Consider the following 11,766-nt stretch of genomic DNA (forward strand, 5'->3'; position numbering starts at 1 on the left):
CAAGGTGAGACATTTTTTTCTTCTGTTTTTTAGATTTAGTTTAATTAGGTTTAGTAGAATTTAGTTTAGGTTTTGTTTTGTTTAGTTAGTTTACTTTAGGTTTAGTTTAGTTTAGTTTAGTTTAGGTCAAGTTTCTGGTTTAGTTTAGTTTAGGTTTAGTTTAGTTTAGTTAGTTTAGTTTAGGTTTAGTTTAGTTAGTTTAGTTTAGGTTTAGTTTAGTTTACTTTAGGTTAAGTTTCTGGTTTATTTTGAACATGTGAAATTTGTTTTTATTTCTTTAGTTCGAGCATTTATTCCCGCTTCGACGTTGACGATGCCTATCCCGCATCCTCGTCGTCAACTCGATGGAGGAGGCCTGCTTGATCAGAGGGGCCATGTATGAGACTGGGCTCCGCCGGGCTGGTACTGGGAGGTGCTACCTTCCGGGGAGCGCAGGTTGGTGAGGAGTTAGCCCGTCGTTGACCCGATCCTTGTTTGGTGGCGATCGCGTGGGCCAGTGACGGTGCCGAGGCTTTCGGACACCGCGGAGGTGGTACGTCCCTCGAGGAGGACGAGCATGTCCATTGCTACATGGTTGCGTTGGAGGGCAGGTTCGACAATACCTGGCAGGTACTTGAGGGATCTCATTGGAGCTATGATCCTGTGATGGTTCCTTCTCTTTGGGTGTCCACCGCCCGCGCCGATACCCGTCGGGCGCTACGGTTCTAGATGTATTAGCGATGCTATATGTATGATACTATTCGAGATGTATTAGTGATAATATTCGACGATGTACGGACGCAAGAGATGATCACTAGTAAAAAAATACACTTCCGTGATGATACGTGTTTGTCACAGTAGGTCACGTTTTTTGTCATGCATGTACATCCATGACGATTTTATGACAGAATCAAGATAGTCATACCTGTGCTGTCGTAGAAGTGTTCCATGACATTACCAAAATTATCATCACGGAAGTGTCCACTTCCATGACGATAAATCGCGCGTCACAGAAGTGCTTTCGTCAAGGGTAACCGACACGTGGCATCCACCGTAACGGAACGCCGTTAAGCTATCGGGTCGGGGTTTGGATCCGATAAACCGTTAACAGCCCCGACCAATGGGAAATTTCCACGTGTAAAATTCTTATTGGCCGGACGAAACACGTGTCAGCTCGTCAGTGGGTCAGATAGGCGCCTATGATATGTCGACATGTGCCACGGCCCACCACTGGCCCATTTAGCTTACAAAGCCGGCCCGTTTGACTTGGTCAAAAGTTAACGGGCTGGCCCATGAAAAGCCTGTTAACGGTCTCTTCGCAAATAGCCCATTTTACGGCCCGTTAACTCACGGCCCGTTAGGCCCTAAAGGAAATCGGCCCAACAACGTCATGTGGGCCGTCGAATAGAACACCAGCCCATTTCACTTTCGGCCCATGTATGGCCCACGACGTCTTTTGGCCCATATGAGCCCTTCGTATCTTTCGGCCCTTTACAGGCCCACGGTGACTCTAGCCCATAATGAACAGTAATTTTCTTTATACCCGTTAACGGCCCGTGATTTACATGGGCCGTTTCCAGCCCGTGTTAGCTTTCGGCCTATTGACGGCCCATACGTTCTTGGGCTCCTTTTCGGCCCTCGATTACTTCTGGCCCGTTACTGGCCTGTTCCCCTAATGGGCCAAATTCGGCCCATGGCAAGTGTCGGCCCATTACTGGCCTGTTCCCCTAATGGGCCAAATTCGGCCCATGGCAAGAGTCGGCCTGTTACTGGCCTGTTACCCTAATGGGCCAAATTCGGCCCATGGCAAGAGTCGGCCCGTTTCTAGCCTGTTAACCCGTTGCGCCGTTTCCAGCCCGTCCTATATTCTGTCCCATTAACGACCCGTTATGCCTGTGACAGAATTAAGCCTTTGCTGTCCTACGGCCTGTTAACGGCCTGTTACCGTGCTGGGCCGATACCAATTACGCCCGGTTACGGCCCATGGAGACCCATTTATCCGACGGCCCGAGGCCCACCGATTACAGGCCCATTTATCAACGGCCCGTAGGAGACCCATGGATCCTACGGCCCGTATATGGCCCATGGTAGTTGCGGCCACTAGCAAACCAGGGAAAAAGAAGACTAGGAAATAAATAAGGCCGAAACTAACGCTAGGCTATTAAGGCGATTGCACAGATTACATCCACTCGGCATCAAAGATCGCCACCAGTGCAAATATAGGGAACACCCTACACTATACAAAAATGGCTTGTTGTTTTCTTCAGCCGGTGGCTGCAGGTTAAGAATAAATTTTGTATCGCACCAAAACAAATTACAACTATATAACAAAAGGAAGGTTGGCATAAAACTTAACAGTCTAGCAGATAAATGCACCACCAGAAGTTCAGAAGCTCAGTTCATTTGACCTGACTGTTACGTTTTCATGCTGTATTGTCCGATGGAGCACCATAACCCTCGCCTTCATTTCCCCTAGGCTCCTGAACAACATAGCAAATGTCTGATAGTCTGGTTTCAAAACCATGCATATCTTGACGACATTGAGCAATGTTTCTCCTTGTTTCACAAAGGGTCTCTGTTAGGGAATGGACTTGTGTCTGGAGCGCAGATACAACATTGCTTTGAGCTTGCATATCTCGATCATGAGGCAGTTTGGACGATGTTGCCTTAACAACCAACCCAGTATTACGCAGGAACGTGCTTTTGGCACTGTTAGTGGACAGGTACTGACCCACTGCAGCAAGAGCTGACATTGCGGTTATAGTTGCCTCGCCACCTTCAGAAGGTGGCGGTTCCACCATTTTTTCCATAGCTCACTGAAAATTTGAGGTTTTACATTAGTAGTACCAGAACAGAAGATATTAAGGAGGCAGCAAAACCAAACAAAATAGCTTTGGTCTATATACAGAACTTATTCTGGTGAACCCATGTAAAATATTAGTTGTATTTTATTGCAAAGTACATAATAAAACCAGGTTCCAAACATATGACCATGTACCATCGCTAATGTATTGTCTATTTCTTCACATTGTATTGAGGGCTAAGGATAAAGAGACGAAGTTTATAATACGGTAAGCATAGTATGACATCATTCATATCACAAAACAACTGAGAACAGACAAACAGGCAATTGTAACGTTGTGTGGGCAAGTCCAGCACGGAACTAGATTACGGGTCAAGATCAAAGGAACATCACTCCTCTCTTTTAAACCTTGTAAGGTGCAATGACACGCTAAGACAATTGTGTATAAAATTGAAAAGAGTAATAGACATTGGCTGCAAACCATGCAGTTCAAGGCACAAGTCAGAGTAAGTAGTAGTTAAAAGGCATGAGGATTAAGGACTTACAACAGCGGCTTTGACTGGTGTAGTCATGCCCTTCTTCTTGCTGGTGTGACAGTCCTTGAAGATTTCCACAGCATTTGGTTCAGGTACTTTTTGGTCCTTGCGGGCTTTCCTCTGCATTTCGAACAAGTCAATATAGATCTGATAATATGGTACAGCGAAAAGACTGAAACAACAGCTAATTACAAGAGCCTCGCATTGTGCAATATAGCTACGAGATCCTGCCGTCTGTTGGAATTTCACTTTCGTACGGTTGGCCTTGTTCTTTGAACAGTTCACCTACAAGAAGATAGATTTGTGTGGCACATGCGTAAATAAGACTTCAACATGTGATCTGATCACATATATATAATGTACCTGATACTTCGGATCAGACCAGTGTTTAACAAGGCCCCTCCAGTCTTCATCTGATATATTTTCCACTGGAGATGTTTGGGAAAGTTCACTGTTAGCCTTGCCTTCAAAGTGAGTTTTCCTCAAGTTATACCGATACTGTCGTAGAGCAGACTTGAAAACATGGGTGCAAGCTTGTCTGGTTGCATCATCTTGGCTATCCAACTTGAACCTCATCTATTGAAAATTATGGGAGTCTCATTATCAGCAACCTAGAAAGTATGGGACAGAGCAAGACGATATTACTAGTTTCCATACATAACCATACTTACAGATAAATGGTCGAGGAAGGTGTTGAACTGGGTTTCTTCTTTGTCATTCCTGTACTGAATCCATGTTGGGAGGATACGTACATGACACCTAACGGCAACCGCTGCCTCTGATACTAACTTGGCTGACTCTGTAGCATCACGTGGCCTTTTTAAACCTGCCTCAAAACGGATCTCCATTCTTCCTCCTCTAGATTTAGTTAACCTATCGAGCATTATCCATGGTGTTTGTTTCCTCTTGCGCCTAGGTGCTAGTCCAACAACGAACATAGGAAGTGTTAGTGTACATCAAACTGTGAGACTACATATAAAGAAGCATGCAACTGTAACTTGACTCCAGCAACTACCTTCTTGCTGTTGAAGCTCACAAGGTTCATCTGATATTGCCAACTCGTCTTGTGTCAAGAGTGCTTGGGAAGTAGTGTCAGGTGGCAAGGGAGCTTGGGAACGTGCTGCTAGCTCAGTTGACGCACGAGTAAGTCGTGCAGCTGGTAGTACTGTGGTAGGTGTTGCAAGAACTAGGGTTGTCTCTGCTTGTTTGGTGGCAGCTATTTGTTTCTGTTTGGCTTTTTTTGCAACTCGTGTAGCATGGGATGCCGTGTTTGTAGAATTTTCCGCTGGACTTTGACCTTCTATTGCACCATCAGTACCAGCAGAATCTGCAGGATTCATCCACTTCTCATTCCGTGCCATTATGTGTTTCTTCCTCTTTCTCTGTGCCATGTTAAGTCAAGCTGACAAGAAAAACGAATAACAATTTAGTTCTTCAGAACAAATTGATGCCTGATGCAGACGAACTGAACTTTGATGTTAGACAACCACATGATAGGAGGATGTAATATGTATGAAAAATAGGACGGAAGAGATAACCAGAACTATGATGTGTAAACTAAGAAGAAGACATTTCACCAAATTAGAAGCAATGCAATGGAAGGTAGACACCATATGAAAGATGCTACAAATATCGCTCTGCCAAGTTAACAGTGTCTCATCATAAATGGTGTTTAAACAAATGTGAAGCAGTACAAGAAATAAATCATATGCAAGATGCAAACAACATCACACTACCATGTTAGAGGTCTCTTGTCATTAGTGCCATTGCATATTCACAGCTTATGATGTGTAAACTAAGGAGAAGGCATTTCAACAAATTAGAAGCAATGAAAGCTAGACACCATATGAAAGATGCAACGAATATCACTCTACCAAGTTAAAACTATCTCGTCATAAGTGCCATTTCAACAAATTAGTAGTACAAGCTAGAAAAGAATGTGAGATGTAACCTATATCACACTCCGAAGTCAAACGTGTCTTATGATAAGTGATTGTTGCAGGTTACACAACAGTAGTAATTTGATGTAAGAACATGGTGTGATAGATAGATATTGTATGTTCTAGAAACAGGAACACGTGTCTTATTCAAGTATAATGTGTAAAGTAAGCAGATGGAATTCAACAAAATTAGAAGCAATACAAGCTAGACATCACACATAACATGCAACCACATATAACAGTGCCAAGTTAGAGGGAGCACCGGTGATGCTGCACTAGGGGAGACGTGCTCATCATAAACACAGCTTTGTTGAGTGTCTATGCATGTGTTGTCTTGGAAATCATCTTGGGGTGTGGAGGAGTAGAAACTGTAGAGGCCCTCCGTTCGGAAGGAGCACCTTTATCCGCTGCCTTGCTAACTTCCTTCCGCTTTATTGATTTTGAATTGTCAAGTAAAACTGACAAGAAAAAGCAATAAAATTCTCTCTCAGGACTCATTCATGCATGATACTGACAATCACTACTTTGATGTAAGGCAAACACATGATACCAGGATGGAATATGTACGAAAAACAGGACGACATGGTGTTCACAACTGTTTGTGTAAACTAAGCAGAAACCATTCCAGCAAATAAGAAGCAATGCAAGCTAGACACCACATGAAAGATGCAACCAATATGACTCTGCCAAGTTAAAAGCGTCCCATCATAAATGGAATTTCAACAAATTAGAAGCAGCGCATGCTATAAATCATATGAAAGATGCAACTAATATCGCACTGCATATACTAAAGGTGTCTCGTCATGTTGATTGATGCGGGATACAAAAAAAATAGTTTTATGTAAGGACATGCTTAATAGACAGATGTACTATGTACTAAATACAGGAAGGCATGTCACATTAACAGGTATAATGTATAAGCTAAGCAGACTAGCACATGCAGTTTAATCAGATTGGAAGAATTACAATCTAGACACCATATGCAACATGCAACCACATATCACGCTGCCAAGTTAGAGCAAGCACCTGCGATGCTAGTGTAGGGGAAATGCTATAATCAACTACAGAGCTACATTCACTATCTTCATCTAGCATTTCTGTTTCTTGAGAATCATGTCGGGAGGCTGACGCTGCATTCTTTAAATGAGGAGTAGTCCCTTTGCCTGCCTGCCTCGTCATAAGTGATTGATGAGGGATACACAAGAACATTAGTTTGATATAAGAACATGGTTAATACTCAGATGTACTAGTATGTACCAAAAACAGAAAGGCATGTCATATTCAAAGGTACAATGTGTAAGCTAAGCAGATGCAATTTAACCAAATTTGAAGCAATACAAGCTAGACATCCGGATGGAGTGGTGAGCATGATCATCTAGGACCTGAGAGCCTGGTGGGAGGCGGGCTGCTTTGCCACCATCGCAGCTTTTTAGTTGGCTTCCAGGTGATGCCTATCTTTGCTGGGCTTGTCACTGGCTCGGCCAGTGCCCTGACTAGCTATTTGTCTTCTGGTGCTCACGGGATGGTGGTTCATGTAAAAAAATATCTCTCCTTATCTTACCGACTTCGGCCTTTCGAATACAAGCTAGACACCATATGGAACATGCAACCACATATGACACCGCGAAGTTAAAGCAAGCACTTGGGATGGTGGTTCATTGCGAGCGAGGTCATCAACTCCAGAGCTACGTTTACCATCTCCATCTGCTAACACTGCACCCTTTATAGCGCTGTAACGTGTCTTGCCTACCCGCATACGAAGCTGGAGCGACTTCTCTCTTTTCTTTTTGGCTTCTCTCATGGCAGCAGAGTCTGAAATACCCTTGCATAAAAACACAATAGTGAGAGTAAGGGTGAAGTGTGTGTAGAACTAGTGCACTGTAAAAGTAGCAGATAGCAGGTGGCTGAAAAATAAATGACAGGAGACATATGATAGCTCTACAACATTGCATGGCAAACAAAATTAGATTCTACTCCTTATGATTTTGTAATATATGAGCATAGGAAATGCAGGTACTCCTCCAGCACACCACCACATCTGGTCATATCTAAGATAACAGTCGACTAAAAATAAATAGGTCAGTCGATTTTTTAATGAACCGTCCGATATATAAGGAACGGGCAGATGGCCTTCGTCTACCTCCCGCCAGTCACTGTTGATGATCTTTCTCGAACCGCCAGCGACCACCGGCCCAGACCCCTGGCTCCGCCGCCCCGCCCGGCCCTCCCATCGACCTCACACCACCGCCGTGCTTGGCAGCGCCCCTAGGCCATCCCTTTAATCCCGGCCGACCTCCAGATCAGGCGCCAGTAGCTCTAGGCCGCACACGCCCCTAAGATAAACACCAAGGCGCTGCTTCCCCAGCGTAATAGGCATACTAGGGCCCGTTACACCGGGGAATGCTTCCGTTAATTGGGAATCAACTGGCCAAAAATTGAAATTCAGGGGGGCGACGGACCTCTAGCTAAGGTGAAATAGTATATGAGGAGAAACCTTGTGCATCGCGAGTTACTAGGAACATCTAGTATCAAGAAGAAGCGGTCAACTAGTGTCTTCTGTGGGATGAATACCGTGCAAGCAGAGACGTAAGATTTGCACGAATAAGGGAAGAGGAGTACCTTTTTCGGTTGCTGGTGTGGTCACCTCCACATGTCGCGCCGATCTTCTTCTTTTTACCAGGGAAACCGATGTTCTGTAGGGTGCAGGCTTGGACAAACCCATGGCCAAATTGTTGACTGTGTTGCTGTGGCCGTATGTCGGCGGAGGGGAAGCAGATCCGAGGCGGCGAAGGACGGCGTAGCAGGAACAGCTCCGGTGCGGTGAAGGGTGGCGAAGTTGGAGCGGCAGTGGTGAGGCGCAGGACGGCGTGGTTGAACTGGCTCGGGTACGGACGGCTCGACCTCAGCTTCAACTACTAGCCATGGAGGGCGTTGCGGTTGAGGTTGCGGTGGACGATGACGTCGGGGTATCGGCTCCGGCGTGATGGAGGAGGGCGGCGGTTGATGGGTGGGATGGGGTGGCGGACGGAGGACGCCGGGGTTTCGCGGCTGGTGGAGAGGTAGTTTTGGCTCCCACGGAGTATGAATGGGGAATCGGGCGGGTGGGGGGGAACCATATTTCGGTCTGGGACGCGCTTGTTTTTGGCTTTTTTGAACAGAAGATGGGACGCGCTTGTTTGAAATTTGGGGAAAGTACAAACTTTGCCCCCCCTCTTAAATTTCGGGCCTACTGCGGGTCGGGGGTAGGATGGTAATCCCAGGTGTCCCAAATAGTGGGCAGGAGCGATTTCGGCCGCGCATGTGTGCTTAGGCGGCCATTGTGTATGAATGTTTTTCGGATGCGGTTGCGTGGCGTCTAGATGAAGCTACAAACCTACCCCGGTTTAGACCTTTGGACGTTGGACGGGTAGGTTTCACGGGTCGGAGTTATTATAAAAGTAATTTCCTTGTACTACCAAACATTGATCTCACGCGGTTTCGGGCAAGTAGAGGCTCTTTTGGCGCTTCGTTCGAAATTTTGAAACACAAGCATTCACATTTAGAGTACTCTTGAACTATGAGGATTGACCTAAATAGACAACGTTATATTTGACCTTGTATGTTTGAAAACCTCATTAAATTATCCGCTTCTTTTTGAAATTTTGACACTTGAAAATCCTATAACTACGATTATTTTGGAATGGAGGAGCTAAATTTGAATCTATTTTGTACACGACTACATATGCTATTATGTACAAAATCAGAGCAAAGATTGGTGCCCCCATAATTTAGGTATGGTTTATAAATGCCATGATATCAAATTCAAATAATTGAATGGACTTCATGTTGAATTCTATTTTTTTAACCACCTTAAGTTGAATTCAAATGTATGCTAGTTCATAGGTAGCAATTTATAATGTCCATTGTGTAACTTTCGTATGTATAATGTGCTTTACACACACAACATGAACTATACTCACGTTTATATTCGATTGCTAAAGCGATGCATTGTCTGGAGTTCAAAATACTAACTATGTGGATCAATTGTGTCGAATAATAACATAGACATGCTCAAATTCGATAGAATCTAGATGTCTGATGGATCAATGACCGCTCCTTGCGCGAATTGCAAATATCATGATCCCATCCTAATATTTGGATACAATTTATATCTTTAATCAATGTGTAGAGCAGTCTTTTACGTGTAGTTTCACTCTCCATCGGTGGTCTCTCACACATGCTCACACACTCTCTCCCGAGGTGTCTTTCTCGCACACATGCTCTAGATATAACCCTCCCTCCCTCTCGTAACCATTTACAACTGTTTTCACTAACCTTTATCACAAGCACTCTTCCTCTCGCAAACATACACACGCACAATCCTCATCGACCCTTTCTATATACATGGACCTGCCTACGTGTCTCATGTACGCACATTATCTTTACGCCTGTCTCTCACGCATTGTCTCACACCTCTCTTCCTAATCGACGAGTATGATTCTAGCAGAGCATTCTGTAGGATGCCCCTTAAAGTTAGGTTGGATGAATAGTAATATCAGAGATAAAGGGGTTACCTTAGTCCGAGAACCTAGGGTTACAAATCCTAGCCGGCTTTGTCAGTGGACACAGAGTCCTTCACAATTCTGCTATCTTTGTCTTGTACGACTAGTCATCCATGGGTCTTCCTAAATGCGTCACGGGCCGACCAATGTGGCGCAGGACGGAACCGAACGAAGGGCCTCACCTCGACCCACCGGACCTCACGCGGTGACACACCCTCTGCCCCCACGTCTCATTATCTTCTCACACCCACACATACCAACACAAACACCACACACACAGAAAATTTCTCCTGGTGCCTCTATTCCCTCCCCCCTTGCATATACACACTCAAGGGAATGGAATCTCTTGTCGTGACGTCATATTCGTCTCTCTCTCTCTAGACCACTCTCATTTCTCGTGCTATCTCTCCCACGCCCCCCCCCCGTCGGCCCCTCTATCCATGCCTCTCTCGAATACGTAATACACACACATACCTCTCTAGGCCCCGCCAAATGCATCAACTACACATTCACACATGTTACATCACGTACCCCATTGATCTAAAAAGCCCTCTCTTCACGTTTATTTCGCATACAACATTCCTTTTGAATAAAGTGTGGCCAAAAAATTATTTTAGAGTTTCTACATATATACAACATTACAAAGTTATATGGAGGAGTACGAACGCTAATTTGCATTGCATGGTGCCCACAATGATATTTATTCCGCACTGTGAATTTGTATATTTTTATACTATATACAAAGTTAGTCATAATAAAGAGAAACGAAGAGCATCTCTCTCTCCATCGCATACCCCCCTGTACGCCCCTTTCACGTATGCACACAAAACTATCTCCAGGTCCTCTAAAAGTAAGCCCCCAGAAAATTCACGCATGTTTCATCTTTCTCTCGCGATATATGCAATGACGATCATTGTATTTGAAGCGAAAGCACGATACGTACATTGGACTTCAGAATCCACTCATTACGGTCACCATTTACGTTTAGTGGTTATTATACAGTCACGGGCTCACCGTACAACTCTGTATTTGCTCATGACATGACTAGTTGACCAGTTAAACGCTCCACGTGGCACCTCTAGTGTTGCATCACATTATCTCACTACCATCGTGCCCACCTGTCGACTTGTATCTACTCTACATCTACACTCTTATAAAATACATAAAATACACTCTTATAAAAAACAGAGTTGGTGATGATGGTGTGCCTGCCATCCTGCAATATAGGCCGTCCGATTTATATCTGACGGATAGGAAAGAAACTATGGCAATTTTGCAAAAAGGTACCCACACACCTCTCCACATTTGCAAATAAGGCCTTCCCTCGTTCATCCTTTTCTCTCACAAGATAAACAAGTCATACAAATGCATCTTGATGTTACGTGCAACGCACGGGCATCTTGCTAGTAAGAATGAAAACAAACGACAAAAAAATATTTGGACGGTGGTTCGAAGTCATGACCGCGGGCACAGCGGACAAGGTGGCCTTGTATTGGTATGCTGAGCCGTCTGTTTTAACACACAGGAGCTGGTGTGGTGATTATACACACACGCACGCATGCACACGAACTGCATCCACGCAACACTCACACAAACACATGCACCCACGCACGCACGCAACACTCACACGTACACACGCAGCCACGCACGCACGCAACACTCACACGCACGCACGCAACACTCACACGCACACACGCACGCATGCATGCACACACCAGTACACCACACGACCAACACACACTCTCACGCTCAAGTGCTCAACCTACACGTGCATGCGCACACATCAGGCCCTGACAGACACATACACAACCAGGTGATTCCCGCGCACGGGTTGGAGCCTTGTCGCGCCTGCGTAAATTTGTGTTTATCTGACCTTTTGCCTATGCGAACTGACAGGTGGGACCCACAAGGAACGTGGTCAATTTAACTAGTCAACATGGCGCCACGCAGACTATTTGGCCGGTCAA

This window comes from Triticum aestivum, chromosome 2D (genome assembly GCF_018294505.1).
Source record: "Triticum aestivum cultivar Chinese Spring chromosome 2D, IWGSC CS RefSeq v2.1, whole genome shotgun sequence".
Taxonomy (NCBI): Eukaryota; Viridiplantae; Streptophyta; class Magnoliopsida; order Poales; family Poaceae; genus Triticum; species Triticum aestivum.